This window comes from Pongo abelii, chromosome 7, assembly GCF_028885655.2.
Source record: "Pongo abelii isolate AG06213 chromosome 7, NHGRI_mPonAbe1-v2.0_pri, whole genome shotgun sequence".
Classification (NCBI taxonomy): domain Eukaryota; kingdom Metazoa; phylum Chordata; class Mammalia; order Primates; family Hominidae; genus Pongo; species Pongo abelii.
Window position 1 is genome coordinate 22,755,253 of NC_071992.2, and position 15,933 is coordinate 22,771,185.

Sequence of the window (15,933 nt, forward strand, 5' to 3'; positions counted from 1 at the left end):
TTCAGTCTAATTTAAAGACTAGCCACAGTAAAGAATGCAGACTACACAAGCACAGCTACTTAGAAACTTGGGATCTAATTAAACTCAAGAGCTTCTGCACAGCAAAAGAAACTACCATCAGAGTGAACAGGCAACCTACAAAATGGGAGAAAATTTTCGCAACCTACTCATCTGACAAAGGGCTAATATCCAGAATCTACAATGAACTCCAACAAATTTACAAGAAAAAAACAAACAACCCCATCAAAAAGTGGGCGAAGGACATGAACAGACACTTCTCAAAAGAAGACATTTATGCAGCCAAAAAACACATGAAAAAATGCTCACCATCACTGGCCATCAGAGAAATGCAAATCAAAACCACAATGAGATACCATCTCACACCAGTTAGAATGGCGATCATTAAAAAGTCAGGAAACAACAGGTGCTGGAGAGGATGTGGAGAAATAGGAACACTTTTACACTGTTGGTGGGACTGTAAACTAGTTCAACCCTTGTGGAAGTCAGTGTGGCGATTCCTCAGGGATCTAGAACTAGAAATTCCATTCGACCCAGCCATCCCATTACTGGGTATATACCCAAAGGACTATAAATCATGCTGCTATAAAGACACATGCACACGTATGTTTATTGTGGCATTATTCACAATAGCAAAGACTTGGAACCAACCCAAATGTCCAACAATGATAGACTGGATTAAGAAAATGTGGCACATATACACCATGGAATACTATGCAGCCATAAAAAATGATGAGTTCATGTCCTTTGTAGGGACATGGATGAAATTGGAAATCATCATTCTCAGTAAACTGTCGCAAGAACAAAAAACCAAACACCGCATATTCTCACTCATAGGTGGGAATTGAACAATGAGAACACATAGACACAGGAAGGGGAACATCACACTTCGGGGACTGTTGTGGGGTGGGGGGAGGGGGGAGGGATAGCATTGGGAGATATACCTAATGCTAGATGACGAGTTGGTGGGTGCAGCGCACCAGCATGGCACATGTATACATATGTAACTTACCTGCACATTGAGCACATGTACCATAAAACCTAAAGTATAATAATAATAATAAAAGAAAAAAAATAAATAAATAAAAAAAAAAAAAAAAGAAACTTCCAAGAGCTCCCCCTTTCCAAATCTTTCATATTTTTTCATCCCGCTTTGTCCTTGGCACATTCACCCTTCCTAGGGGAGAGGAACATTTTGAATGCTTACTATGTGAAACCACTTGTATTCATCAGACATCTTCTTCTTATAAGTGAAATACTAATTCAAAATAGCTCAGAAACAAAAAAGATACACACTGATCCTTCAACTAAAGCTTGAAAGGCAGGAGAGATTGCAGCCTCCTGGCTCTGCATCTGTCCTCACACCTGAGTCCAGGTTGGGGCTCATTCTCTTGGGTTCCTTTGCAGGGAGAGCTGGAGCCACCAACTGTTCTGGAGGCCCTGGTTTTAGGAGTGGTAAACAAAGAGAAAAGGGGATAGGTTGTCAGCCCAGCTTCAGAATGAAGATCTTGGGGAAGGACTCCAAGAGGCTGGACATGGACCATGTGCTTTATCCTGGACCAGCATCACAGCCAAAGACCAGGATGAGGTCAAGTATGTGGGTCCCTGCCCCAGTCTGCAGCTGAGGGAATGGGGTGTTGGGTGGGCAACTTTTCAAGCAATAATAATGAGAGTGGAGGTAGTAATAGCACTCAGAAAAACGGGAACATGAGCCCCACAAACGTAAAACAATGGATGTTCACTGAAGTGTTGGAATGTATCATTTCATGTAATCCTCAGGCCAACACTAACATTTAACAAGCTCAGTGAGGCAGGGCTCTGGGTGTGTTTCACATTGTATCCATGGTAGCTGGAATAGGATCTGGCTCATAGCAGATCCTCAAATATGTGCTGAGTGAAAGTGAGCTTCCTGCTATTATGAAGCCCATTTTATGAGGCTTCGCAGGGTGAAAGAACGGGCAGAAGGAGAGGATTTGACCTCAGGGCTGTCTGGACTGCTTCTCCCTCCTTGCACCCCATGGAATTGCCCCCTGCTGCACAGTGCCATGGGCGTTCTTATCAACACAGGTTTGCATTTTGCAGCCAGATCCAGGCTCCACATGAGGGTCTGTCCAATAGAGCACTTCCTTGTCTCTGAGAAAGCAAGAAAGAAAAGTGCAGCAGATAAGACCAGCTCAGGTGGGAGGCAGGCCGGGCAGGATATGGAGGATGGGGAAAAAAATTAGAACCAACCCTGGGGAAACCTGCCCTGGTCCCCTGAGCAGGTGCCAGGCAGGCCAGGGCATGGCATCTGGGGCCCCTGTTGGATTTAGAAGTAGTCCAGGTAGCTGTCAGGATCCAAGTGACACAGGGAGGAGGATGGGACAGTTGGTGACACTAGATATCAGGTTGATGGAGGTGTTTTTGGAGCAAAGGAGTTATTTGAGAGCAGGATTCTAGCCACATGAATAGGACTCAGGCATGGTGACCAGGCCCCAACCAAGTCAGCTGGGGTCCAGGTAGGAGTGGCCAATGTCAATGAGAAACTGAGGTGCCAGGCAAGACCGCTGAGGCAGAGGTAGCATGGTAGGACAAGGCCATGGATTGTCTGTCAGTGCATGCCCAGAGTGCACCCTGATATATTGAATAGGAAAGTAACAACCAGACTCATTCCAGACTCTTCCCCTAACTACACACACACATACACAGCAGCTCCTGTTGGGAAGGCTGAGAAAAAAAGGGACTGACAGAAGAAAGGAGCAAGAAAAAAATCACATTGGAGTCAAAAGGAGCAGCCAGGCTGGGCGTGGTGGCTCCTGCTGTAATCTCAGCACTTTGAGAGGCCAAGGTGGGCAGATCACTTGAGGTCAGGGGTTCTAGACCAACCTGGTCAACATGACAAACTCTGTCTCTACTAAAAATACAAAAATTAGCCGGCCGTGGTGGCGTGTACCTGTAATCTCAGCTACTCAGGAGGCTGAGGCAGAAGAATTGCTTAAACCAGGGAGGTGGAGTTGCAGTGAGCTGAGATCGTGCCACTGCACCCCAGCCTGAAAGACAGAGTAGGACTCTGTCTCAAAAAAAAAAAAAAAAAAAAAAAAAGCAGGCAAAACCCATGCTTCTGGGTAGTGGGGTAGTTTTGGCTGCTTCTGTGTCTCTCTCTTCCCCTAGCCAGGCCTCTGTGGAACTGCCCCACCCTACCCCACCTTTTTCCTCTTGCCCACCTCATGGCTGGCATTGTACATCTCAACTTCTTTTAATTTTCCAAAGTCAGACACTGCGATTGCCCCACAGCTGCGCATGTGAATCCACTCCTGTCCACAGCCAGCTCTGCGCAAGTATCAGTCTGGGGAAATCTGGAGACTGAGCCCCTGACGCTGTACTTTTGGGCCAAGCCCTCGCTGGGCTCCTGGCAGGACCGAGCCCGCCCCTGTGCACGTGCACCCTTCACAATGAGGAGTGCTGTCTCAGTATCCTGGGGTGACGTGGAATGGAAGAGTCTCTGAGGTCAGCTTTGGAAAAAAATAAAGCAACAAGCTGGACTATCATTAGTGTTTAACTCCTCTCTCTCCATTACTCGCCACTAAACCAGTGAGAGGACCCAGTGTCCATGTTGGCTTATACTTTAGAAACTGGATTCAGCCACCGAGAGTGGATAAGCGCTGATAATTGTCTGCCCCGGAGGAGCTGTGGAGGCTGCTGCTTCCCAGGAGAGCTATCCCACAGCTCTCAGGGCAGGAGGCCCCACCCTAGCCCTGTGCCTCCTGGCCTGTTGTCCCCAAGGGCCCGGCCTCTGGTCGACACAGAGCCAATGCTGGCCTTATGCAGCAGTGGAGCCTCCCTTGCCTGCAGAGATACGCCCGCTGAGCTAACAGAGAAGCAGGGGTTGGGGGCACAGAGCTATTAGCTCGTCTGAAGAGTGCTCCCTCGATCAAATAAATGAACTGCACTGTTTACTGTGTAAACTTGGACTGAAGCAGCCGCGCTGAGTGGGGTTCATAACAAGGGCTGTTAATATTTATGGCTGACACTGGTGGCTCCTAGTGACACAATAATGAGTTCATCACCCCCTGAGCGGGAGTCGCTACCACCTTCCAGCAGATGCAGAGAGCAGGAGAGAGGAGTGGGGTAGTCGGATGGGTGATACATGCCTAGCACTACCCAAAGCCTTCCTGATCCTGGATCTCAGAGTCCATGCAAGATGTAGAAGTGACTGCTGAGCACCCGCTGTTCACGGATCATTGAGCCAGTGCTGAAGATGTAAGGGCTTCTAGGAAACCACTGAGTGACCAGAGGAATGAGTGCTACCAGAGGGTTGAGGTTCAAGCTGGAGTTGGCCCCTCATCCCTGGGTTAGATCCCCGAGTAGAAGGATATGGCTTCCTAGATGAACAGCCTCAGCTCTGGGAAGCTAGGGTGATCTTTACATAGAGAACGTGGCTCCCAGGACTGGGGGCGCTCAGTGTCTCTCCTGAAAGACTGTCTCATTCTTCCCTAAAGAGCCTCCCTGAGCTCTTCTCCAGCTCTCTCCTGGACCAGGAGCTCCAATTTGAAGCCCTCAAAGCTGGTGAGAATGGGCTGGCAGGAGAGGAGGCAGCAAGGGAGACAGTGAGAAGACCCCTGAGCGAGCTTAGTGGCTGCACGCTGAGGCTTTGGTCCTCAGTTGAAGTGGTTGACCTAGGGGCCCTAGGGGCAGCTGCTCTCCCTGGGTGGGCCAGGTGCTGATCCTCAGCACCCAGGATACTTTCTGGCCTAAGTGATCCACTCTGACTCTAGGCCTGCTCTGCCAGCCCCACTAACTCTGTGATGTTGGGCAAAGAACTTTCCTTCCCTGGCCTGATTCCATTTTTGCACATGCAGGGATTTGGGCTAGATAGGAGTCATTAGCTTGTCGTAATCTAACCTGAGTGGCTTGAAGAAGCCAGACCCAGGATGTGTACATGCATGGAGAAAAGGAGCAAGGGGGAGGGGAGTGCCAGCCAAGGCACTTTGGTCCAAGGCCAGGCTTCTTGGGGTCCAAGAACCCCCAAAGTGTAGGCCACAGCATATGTGTGAGTATAGCATTCATTATTCTTAAGTAGATCAGAAACAGTTCAGAATCACTGCTTGCAGCCCTAAGGTTCTTTCAGATTCTGAGATCCTCTAGTTCTAAAACTCCCACACCCCATGGAACTCTCTCCCTGAGTTACGTTATGGACGGGGCTGTCCGAGTCTCTCTGCATGCGCAGTGGGGCAGCCTTCAGGAGTGGAGAGATCATCGGGGCTGGCACCCACGTGGTGGATTCACATAGTACAAGGTGGAGGGCACAGCTTTTGGAGTTAGACCTCAATTGGAATCTGAACTCTCTGATTATAGTGATGTCTGTAAGTCTTAGTCTCTTCATCTGTGAAATTGGCATAATAATGCAGGGTGACTCTGTCTGAAAACACAGGTGAATACATAATGAGCCATTTGTAGATAGTACGTTACAGTCTGTGATAAAATAACACTAACTGTGTGTTTAGATTGCATAGCCACTTCCTAGTAGCATCTACATCAGAGGGTGGTTTAGAGGATTCTATGCAATGATGAATACAAATTCCCTGGCACAATGCATGTGCCAGTAAACGTTACTAATAATAATGATTGTCGTAACGTTTATCTCTGTGCCATGCAGATCAGTGTCCTGGGCTAATGCTCTCTGTTCACCTCTTGTCTCCGCCAGGCAGTGCCTCTGATTATGAGCACACCCTCAAGTTCGCCTAAAGTGCAATGTGGAGGGAGGATTCCCGAATTTGGAGGCCTCAGTGGGAACAGATAGACCCAAGAGGAGACAAACTAGGAGTCCAGTCAAGCCACCGGAGGCCCAGAGGATCTTGCAAGGACAGCAGACATGTGGTTTAGAGGAACAAGGGGCGGGCGGGCAGGCAGCAGAGTCCAGCAGTAGCTGAGACAATTGTACAAGGGAGGCTGCCTAATTTATAGCACCCCACGGTCCCCAAGTGCTGATTGTGGCCCAAAAGGAGCCAGAGACAAGCAGGTGAGTTCTATTCTTGATTGCTGCAGGTTCACAGGTGTTGTGATTACTTCCCAGCAGGGCGGTGGGCGGGGTGGCCAAAGTAAAAGCAATGCAAATGGTGTGGGCAGCTAAGCAGCATTTCCAAGAGTGGAGAGGACCTGATTCTCCTGCAAACCTGGGTCTGCAGATGCTGCTCTTTCCCCATCGTTCTTTCATTAAAGTGGAGCCAGGAACTTGTGGAGGTGGGGCATAGTAGCTGTTGGGTAGAGATGCTTATAGCAAAGCTAGAAGGTCTCTCCTGAGTTCTTCAAATTAGAGTCAGATCCCTCAGGGCTCAGGATGAAGTAAAGTTTGGAAGGAGGAGAGGCTGTTTGATGGATGGAAAGAACAAAAAAATCTATTAGCAGTGCTTTGAGCTCCTTAGAGAACAGTTCCTGAGGAAGCCAAGTAAATAACTTCCTGATACCCAAGATTTGTTAATTAAGCACTTTGAACAAGCTGTGGGAGGAGGGGCAGACAACTGTAGAATCAGACTTCTGAGTCTCCTGGTCTCAGGAGAGAGGGCACGTGTCTCAGTGGCCCGAGGTGTCGCCCAGCCTCCGTGTAAGGGATGGGGCTGCTTCACTACAGGAGGGATGCCTGGTGCACGGTGGAACCCCATGTAGAGAGGACAGGGCAGGGCCTGAGCTGTGCACACAGTGGCACATGTGTTGTGCTATCCTTCTTGACCCCATGAGCTGTGTATCATGCAGAGATAGCAACACCTGACATGTCCAGGAGAAAAGCCACCTGGCCTCACCCAAGGGGATTCTGGGGAGGAATGTCTGCCCGTGGATGCCAGCATCTCTGCAGAGGTGCCTCATGCATCTGGTTTAAGCCCAGGAGACCCTGGGCTCCTCTTCTGACCTGCACATACTCCTGGGAAAAGTAATGTATGGAATCGCTCTGTCTTCTTTAAGGGGGGTTGTTCAGATCCGAGAGTTCCTTGATTGGAAAAAGGGGGCCAAAGAGGAGAAAGAGAAGGCAGCACTAAGAAGAAGAGGAAGGGAGGGAGCTGGAGGCTGCTCCTCCACCTAGCCTGAGGGAGGCAGACACCAAACCTCACCCCGGAACCCCTCAGCCTGCTCAGGGGCCTGAAGCTTGCTCTAGAAGAGGCCCAAGGAAGAGAGAAAAGAGAAGGAGCTGGGGACAGAGAATAGAACTCCTGAGGGCTGGCACTAAGAACCTGCTTGCTTTTTTCTCCCCATGGGGTCTTCAGGCAAGTCCAATCTGGGCCACTGTCCTGGTTCTGGGGAGTAGACCTAGATGAGCCGCTCATTCTCCTCCAACACCCCTCCCGTCTTCATCAGGTGGCTTTCCTGTGAAGGGAGGGGCTTTCCTGGATGGGCTTTCAGGTCCCATCCACTTGGTGTCATTCCTATAAAGGGCTATGAAAAATAAATGTCTAGTCAATGGAATCCTCATCTGGAGGAGTCATGGAGGGGAAGGAATCCTGGGTGGGTCCCTTGTATGGAAGAGAAAAATCCTTAAAGTAACATGAATGTGTCCAGCCTGGCTGCTACCCCAAATCACCCAGGTCTAAGTCTGCCAGCCCTTCCCAGACAGTAGGCTGAGTCTTACCCCCATGCAAGAATCATGGGTTACCCTGACTCCAGGCTTGTGGGAAATTCCCCATCTCAACCAGGTGGAAACCTAGCCTCTCCATCACAGCCTGAGAGAGAGGCCTTGTACCCAGCACCACATCCCACAGTTCTGGGGCTGCACAAAGCCAGACAAGTTTGAAGACAAAGAGAAGGAACTCTCCCTTCTTCATGTGGAAGACACATGCACACATAAGCCTAGCTGAGGACATGATAAGGAAAAGCTCATGGATGTTCCAAGATGGGGTTGGCAATCTCCAGCTGTGTCATGCTGAGTCCCTGGGCACTGAGGAGGGTGGTTGGTGGGAGACGACGCTGGTAGCTGGGAAGACCTGGGTGAAATCTGAGTTGGCCATGGGCATTGTCCCTGTCTGCCCACACTCTGTGCAGCGTCGCCCCCAGTAAGGCCCAGGATGGGGCTCCTCTACAGCAGATGGGCAGAAGAAAAGTGCAGGGGAAGCACACAGAGCCAGGGGGCTCAGGAGGGAGGGCAGCTGTCATTTCCTCACCCATTCCTTTCTATGTGGTTCTAGTCCAGGCTGTCGATGCTGTCCTTGGTGTTTCTGGCTGAGAGGAGGGTGTCTGTCTCCCGTTCCCGCCTTTGCTTTCTGCACCTAACTTTCCCCCAGCCTCAGCATCCTCCCTACCTCTGCCAGTTTATTTATTCCCCACAGTGGCTGAAAGCTAGAGACATTTATTTCCTTTTTAGTATTATTATTATTTTTTGAGACAGGATCTCGCTCTGTCGCCCAGGCTAGAGTGCAGTGGCGTGATCTCAGCTCACTGTAACCTCTGCCTCCCAGGTTCAAGCTGTCCTCCTGCCTCAGCCTCCCCTGTAGCTGGGATTACACGCACACACCACCACGCTTGGCTAAGATGTTCATTTCCTTTGGAAAGAGAAGGAAACAGGCTTGGGGTTGTTGAAGACCACTCTGCCTGGGAAGTGCAGAGCCTGGATGTGCATGCAGTTTCCTGACATGGAAGCTCCAGTTGTTTTGCTGTTAAGCACACTGCACCTGTGGTACACTCTGGAAGATCTTGCCATTGGGCCTTATCTAAATTTGTCCTTCCAAGACTGCTGCCCTGGTCTCAGACTCATAATTCCACTTTCCCTTAAAGGTGAGGCTGGCGTTTAGAGTAAGAAGCAAAGTGGTCTGGATGGGCAAGGTCCACTACCCTATCTGGGAGAGGAGGAACCTTTTGTGTGTGATGTGCCCAGAAGTACTGCAGAATCAATAACCATGGACTCCTCTGAACCTCCAAGACATAAGCCATTCCTGTTGTTTGACGTACCGTGGGCCATAAGGATGGGCAGAAGGGCAATCTCTTTAAAACCATCAAGAGCAACTACGTATCATTCCAAGATTGAAAGACCAGTATGGCTAGGATGTAAATTCTCTCAAATTTGTCTATGGATTCCACACAATCACAATAAAAATTCAAGCAGACTTTTTTTAAAAATAGAATTTGACAAGCTGGTACTAAAATGTGTATAGCAATGCAAAACATCTAAAATAGCCCAAATGATTTTGAAAAAGAACTGGGTTGGAGAACCCACCCTCACTGATTTTAAGACCTACTGAAGAGCTATTTTACTCAAGACTGCCTAGCGCTGGCATAGGGTTGACTTATATATCAGTGAGGCAGAATAGAGAGTCAAGAAATAGACCCATACATGTATGTTTAATTTATTCTCAACAGAGGAGGCAAGACAATTTGATGAATGAAAGGAAAATCTTTTCAACAAACTGTGCTGGAGCAACTAAAAGTCCATACAGAAAAGAAAAAAAAAAAAGAACCATGAACCTTTATCCTTACTTTATCCTCACCATACTAAAAATTTGACTCGAAGTGGATTTAAACCTAAATATGAAAGCCAACTGCAGACTTTTAGAAAAAGCTGTAGGAGAAAACCTTCACAATCTTGAGTTAGGCAGATATTTCTTAGGACACAAAGGGCATAAACTGTTCACAAAAAACAGTGATAAATTGAACTTTATCAAAATTTAGAACTTCTGCTCTTTGAAAACTACCATTAGGAAAAGACAAGCCGCAGATCAGAAGAAAATATTTATAATACATATGTCTGACAAAGAACTTATATCTGAAATATATAAAGAACTCTTACAACTTAATAAGACAACTTAATAAAAAAATTAGCACACGATTTCACAGACACCTCCCAAAAGAGGATATAGAAATGCTGAATAAGCCCATGAAAAGAGGCTCAACATCATTAGTTCATCAGAAGAAGTGTCAATTAAAACTATGGATATTATTACACACACCCTGGAATAGTTAAAAAGACTAATAATCCTTAGTATTACTTAGTATCCAGAGCAATAATCACACAAATGATGCTGCTATGAATGTAAAATGGTACAACTACTTTTGAAAACAGTTTGATAGTTTCTGATAAGGTTAAACATAAATTTACCATATGAGATGCCAACTGGACACTCAAGTATTTAGCAAAGTAAAAGGAAAACAAATGTCCCCACAAAGACTTAGACAGGGAGTACAAAGCACACAGTAGCTCCAAACTGCTGTGTCATAATAGCTTCAAACGCATGTCAATCAACAGGTGAATGAATAAACAAGCTGTAACCTGGAGCTTCACAGCTTGACTTAAATTTAGCCATGTCAGGAATCATCTTTTTAAATTACAAACATAAGCTTGTAATATCATACTTCTTAGCAATTTAGAAAGATGAGCTCATGATGCATTCAGCAATATGGATTACTCACACCACATTCTGCTGTGTGAAATAAGCCAGGCATAAAACAGTACACATCATAAGATTCTGTTCATATCCATCTCTAGAAAAGACTGATCAACTGTTACAGCAATTATAAATAGTGCTGCAAATGAACATACGTGTGCATGTATCTTTGTAATAGAATGATTTCTATTTCTTTGAGTATATACCCAGGAATGGGATTGCTGGGTCAAATGTTATTTCTGGTTCTAGATGTTTGAGGAATCATCATACTGTCTTCCACAATGGTTGAACTAATTTACATTCCCACCAGTAATGTAAAAGCGTTCTTATTTCTCTGCAACCTCACCAGCATCTGTTGCTTCTTGACTTTTTAGTAATGGCCATTATGTCTGGCGTGAGATGGTAAGTCATTGTCGTTTTGATTTGCATTTCTCTAATGATCAGTGATGTTGAGCTTTTTTTTATGTTTGTTGGCTGCATGAACGTCTTCTTTTGAGAAGTGTCTGTTCATGTCCTTTGCCCACTTTTTGATGGGACTGTTTTTGTTCTTGTAAATTTGTTTAACCTCCTTGTAAATTCTGGATATTAGATCTTTGTCTGATAGATTGCAAAAATTTTCTCCCACTCTGTGGTACACATACACGTGGAATACTATGCAGCCATGAAAAGGAATGAGATCATATTCTTTGCAGGGATGTGGATGGAGCTGGAAGCCATTATCCTCAGCAAACTAAACTCAGGAACAGAAAACCATACACCACATGTTCTCACTTACAAGTGGGAGCTGAACAATGAGAACACGTGGACATGGGGAGAGGAACAACACACACTGAGGTCTGTTGGGGGGCAGGGGGAGGGGAGGGAGAACATTAAAAAAAAATAGCTAACGTATACTGGGCTTAATACCTAGGTGATATGTTGATAAGTGCAGCAAACCACAGTGGCACACGTTTACCTATGTAACAAACCTGCACATCCTGCACATATACTCTGGAACATAAAAATAAAGTCACAGCAAACAGATCAGAGTTGTCTAGAGCCAGGAGTGGAAACTGATTGTGTAAAGGCACCAGAAAACATTTTGAGATAATAAAAATATCCTACACTTTTTTTAAAATTTATTTTTATTTTTAATAGAGACAAGGTCTCACTGTATCACTCAGGCTGGCCTCAAACTCCTAGGATCAAGCAATCCTCCCACCTCAACCTCCCAAAGTGTTAGGATTACAGAGGTGAGCCACTGTACCCAGCCCTGATATTTTATATATCTTGATTGTAGTGGTGGATATAAAGATGTATACATTTGTGTGAGTATACACATATATACATATATCTGAATATATATTTGTATTATGTACTCATCAAAATGAACATTTAAAGTGTGTGCATTTTATTGTATGTAAGCTGTAACTCACTGAAGTTGATGTAAAAAGACAACATATATCAAGTCTTTCTGACCTGCTTGCTTCTAACCATTACAGTTCCCACTACACTTAAAGCCTAGACTTCTCACCGCATTCTACAGGGCTCTGCATGGTCTGGTGCCATCTCACACCACTGTTTCCAAGGTCATTGTCTTCCAGGCACACTGTCCTTCTCTTATTCCTTTCTGTGGCCCTCCCCACAGGTAGCCCCCCCACCTAGACTGCTCTACGCTCAGCTCTGTGTCCCTTGCCTATAGGGTCTCCACCCTGATAATTCTCTACTTAGCCTTTACTCTGAGTCATCATCATTAGCTCCCCAATTTAAATGTTGTCCCTCTACTATATTTGTCCATGACACTCTCTTCCTACCTAGGCCTTATCACAATTTATACATACATGTGAATTAATGTGGTATCCTCTTTTTAAATGTTTTTCCTACCCTAGACTGTAAGATCAAAACAGGACCAAGTTTGCTTTGTACCCTACTGCATCCCTAGCATCTAGCAATGTCCCTGCAGATAGTCGAGTCTCCATAAATATTTGGTAGATAAAAGGATGGACAAATGGATAAATCAATGAATCAATATTTTTCTTTAGGAAGTTGTTAGGAATCAGTGGATCACTATGGTGAGGGCTACATGTGGTGGAATAAAGGACTCAGCCTTGGGTATCAGGCCCTGGCTCTCTCACTAATGCACAGAACAGATTGGATTCACTAGATCGGGGTTGGGGCCCAGGAATTCTAACATTTAACAAGGGCCCCAGGGTAATTATGATGTAAGAATGTATGATAATAACTAGGTAAGCATATATATCTATAGCATATATATATATTCCTATAAACACTTGCAAATCCATATGTAGAGATTTTTGAGCCATCATTTCAAAAAATGCAATTCCTTTTACTCATTTATCTGTGTCTTCTCACTCAACAATTCCTTATAGAATCCCTGTAAGTAGCTTGACATGCTATAACTCTTTCCTCTTTATTAATAGATACAAGATACAGTGCAGGGTGTGTGGTGGTTGTTAGTGCTATTCACCAATACTTTTTATTTTCTTCTCTTCCAGGCACATGGTAGAATTGCACTTCCTGGCTCACCTTTGGCTGAATGGGGCCATGTGACTAGTCATAGCCAAGGAATTATGACTTCTGCATTGAAGCATTTAATCACCTGGTTCGAGGCCTTCCAGAACTCATTTCCCTGTGGCACAGCAACTGGAAATATTTAAGGTAATGGTTGTTTCATCAGCCTGGGTCCCTGAATGACCCTGAGGAACAGAGTCCTTTAATGGCTTGACTTGGACATATAGTATGAGCAATCAATCCATTGTTATTGTTTTAAGTTATTAAGCTTTTGGAGTTGTTTATTCCATATCAACAAGCACCCTAGCCTAACTGAAATATATTATTGTACCAGAATTCATTCAATCATTCTTTGCCACTAACAAGAGTACTCCAAGAACATCCTTTCACATATATCATTAGACACTGGTGTGAGTCTAGACAAATAGAGAAAAATATGGAAGGATACATAAAAGGTTAACATGGGTTCCATGGTTTTGTGGAGGATTTGTGGCTGAGAATTATTAGTATGGAGGAGGTTGGAGAGAGGCAGAAGATACAAAGAAAAGAAAGAGAGAGAGAAAGAAAATGAAAAGCTATGTATGATATCATCACGTTTATGTAATTCTATAAAATTATAAATCTTTATGTAGTCCTACATAAACGTATCTATATCTGTGTTTGAATTTTTAAAAAATAAATACTTAAATTACTTACTGATTTTTAAAAAGAAAGCCACCAGACCATTTAAGACCCTAATGAAAATGCAAATGTTATTTTGGATGCTCAAATACTAGGGGATTATGGAGCAGTTATTTAGACTTCTGCTCCGGTCACATTAAAGGATTAGTAACTGTGTGCTGATGGAAAGAGTGAAAGCACAGCATTCAGGGCAGCTTGGTGTTGATGCTGGGGAAGAGGATGGGTGGCGTGGGGGAGGGAAAGGGCTGTGATGCCTTTTGATATTAGGCCAAAAATGGTACCTTAGAGGGAGAAGGAATAGCAAGAGGGCTTTGGGAAAGCAGGTGAGGATACTGATTTGAAGGAGGGAGGTGCATGAGCAGAGCTAGCAAGAGGAAACTAGTCATCAGCATATACCTGTGAGATCACCTGGTCTATCATCATTTTATAAGAAGGAACTATTTTCTTTTCAGATTATCTCCTGTAACTAGCACAATGCCTGGCTTGTCAGAGTAAGAACCCACAAAGCATTTGATGAGAGACTGTGTGTGTGTGTGAGAGAAAGAAAGAAGCAAGGAAGGGACTTGATTACATAGCTTATCAGTTGCAGAGCCAGAAGTAAAATTCAGATGCAGGCTCATTTTAGCTCCAGATTCTTCTAAGAGTACTTGAAAGAGATCCACAGAGAGATAAGAGGAAGGGAAAGAGAGAAGGGAAGGAAGAAGGAAGGGAGGGAGACAGAGCTCTTTCTCTCTCTCTCTCTCTCCCTCCATCTCTTTTTTTCCCCCTTCCCCTCTCCCAGAAGTGGAGGTGCACTGTATTGAGGGCCCTTCTCCAGTAATTCAGGTTGTTTAACAGAAGGACACTCCTCCCTCTGTATGTGCTCTGAAAGGACCCCCAGTGTCAGGAGCCTCTTAACTCGCTGTCCATGAGCATTGTCCCCCTTTGGTTTTAACAGCCCACCAGGCCCTGGAATCTGACCTTGTCAAGCACCCCATGGGGTCAGGCAGTCTCCCAGTCCTCTCTGGACTCAACTGTCTGAAAAGGCTTGGCCTGTAATTCCAACAAAATAGATTGTGAATATGTTAATGAGGGAGTGCTTTTATTTTCTGTAGCCTTTCTGTAGTATGTGCGTTTTCCCCTAGAAAGAGGATCTTTGCAGCAAGCCACATGTCTTTTCCCTGGAAAGAGATCCTCAGAGCTATCTTCTTTTCCACAACTGACCACATCCTGAAGATAATATCTCCTGGACTGGTTATGCTAACTAACTCTTCATGAAATGTAGAGAACTGGCCAAGGATTCGAAAGTGGTTAAACAGAGGATCTGATGTATTCATCTATACGAAGGTGTTAGGGTCTGATAACCCCTTAATGTGTTATCTTTCCAAGAAGACTTGCATTATTATAGAGCACAGACAAAGTAAATTGTCATGCATCAGCTGATAAGGCAGAAGATGCTGGCTCAATTTTCCACACATGAATATGTTTGATGCAAGTGGATCATAGAAACTAGGTGGTTAAGTATTAGATGATTTGGGATGTGGTAAGATACAGTGGATACACGTTATTAAGAATTGGGTTTGGATTGTGTATCAAATGGTATGCTTTTAACCAGAAATAATAGATACAGAACTAAATGTGGCTGAAAGATTGAGGAAATTTTACTATATTGTATAACAAGAACTCCAGTTTGGTTAATTCAATAGCAGGAATGTTTCCTCTTTCTGTTGTACTCCATATGATTGCAAGGTGCTGTAGCCTGTTCTATGTACTATGCAAATATGAAAATCTTAATTACAGAAAATATCTCTCACTCCTTGGGCAACTTTTTTTAATAGAGAGAAGAGCCTTTACAGAATCCCTTTGTATTGTATTAATCAACATGGACTTACAGCCACACAAATATCACCAGAATTCTATGGTCAAATATAATTAAGGCTTATTTCTTGCTCAGGTCATATTCTGGTTCAAACAGATGGGAGTGAGGAGAATGTTCTGTTCCATGAAGACATTCAGGGATCCAGGCTCCTTCTATTTAGTAGCTTCAGCATCTTCTGGGGTTTCAGAATAACATGCTGGATCCTCTGCACCTGCCCTGTGGATGGAAGGAAACGTAAGACATCTTCTCAGTTCTCATTGGTGATGTGTGAGTCCCAAGCTTATGAATAAATGAGTCACTGTCAAGAGAGTGAAAAATCATCAGACTGGTTTATGTTGTGCACAAACCCTAAGGTGGCCCCCAATGTTGCCTGTCTTCTGGTATCCGCGCTATCCGCAGCTTTGTATAATCCCTTCTGCCTTGAGTGTGAGTGAGATACGAGACTTTTTCTAACCAATGGAAGATGGCAAAGATGTGTGAGTCACATCCTTGAGTACGTTTTGTTAGAATGTCACGTTTGTGATT

The 15,933-nt window shown here is 44.9% G+C and overlaps 1 long non-coding RNA gene across 2 annotated transcripts; it reads left to right on the forward strand.

The window, feature by feature from the left end:
• The first annotated feature begins 4,102 nt into the window (after nucleotides 1–4,102).
• LOC129060914 (uncharacterized) lies at nucleotides 4,103–15,720 on the forward strand. Of its 2 annotated transcripts, XR_008527805.2 has the most exons (6): nucleotides 4,103–4,257; nucleotides 5,702–6,016; nucleotides 8,755–8,924; nucleotides 11,496–11,590; nucleotides 12,854–13,016; nucleotides 15,484–15,720. It is a non-coding gene; the product is annotated as an uncharacterized LOC129060914 (long non-coding RNA). The 2 variants fall into 2 exon arrangements; XR_008527806.2 differs by lacking the exon at nucleotides 8,755–8,924.
• Nucleotides 15,721–15,933: the final 213 nt, after the last annotated feature.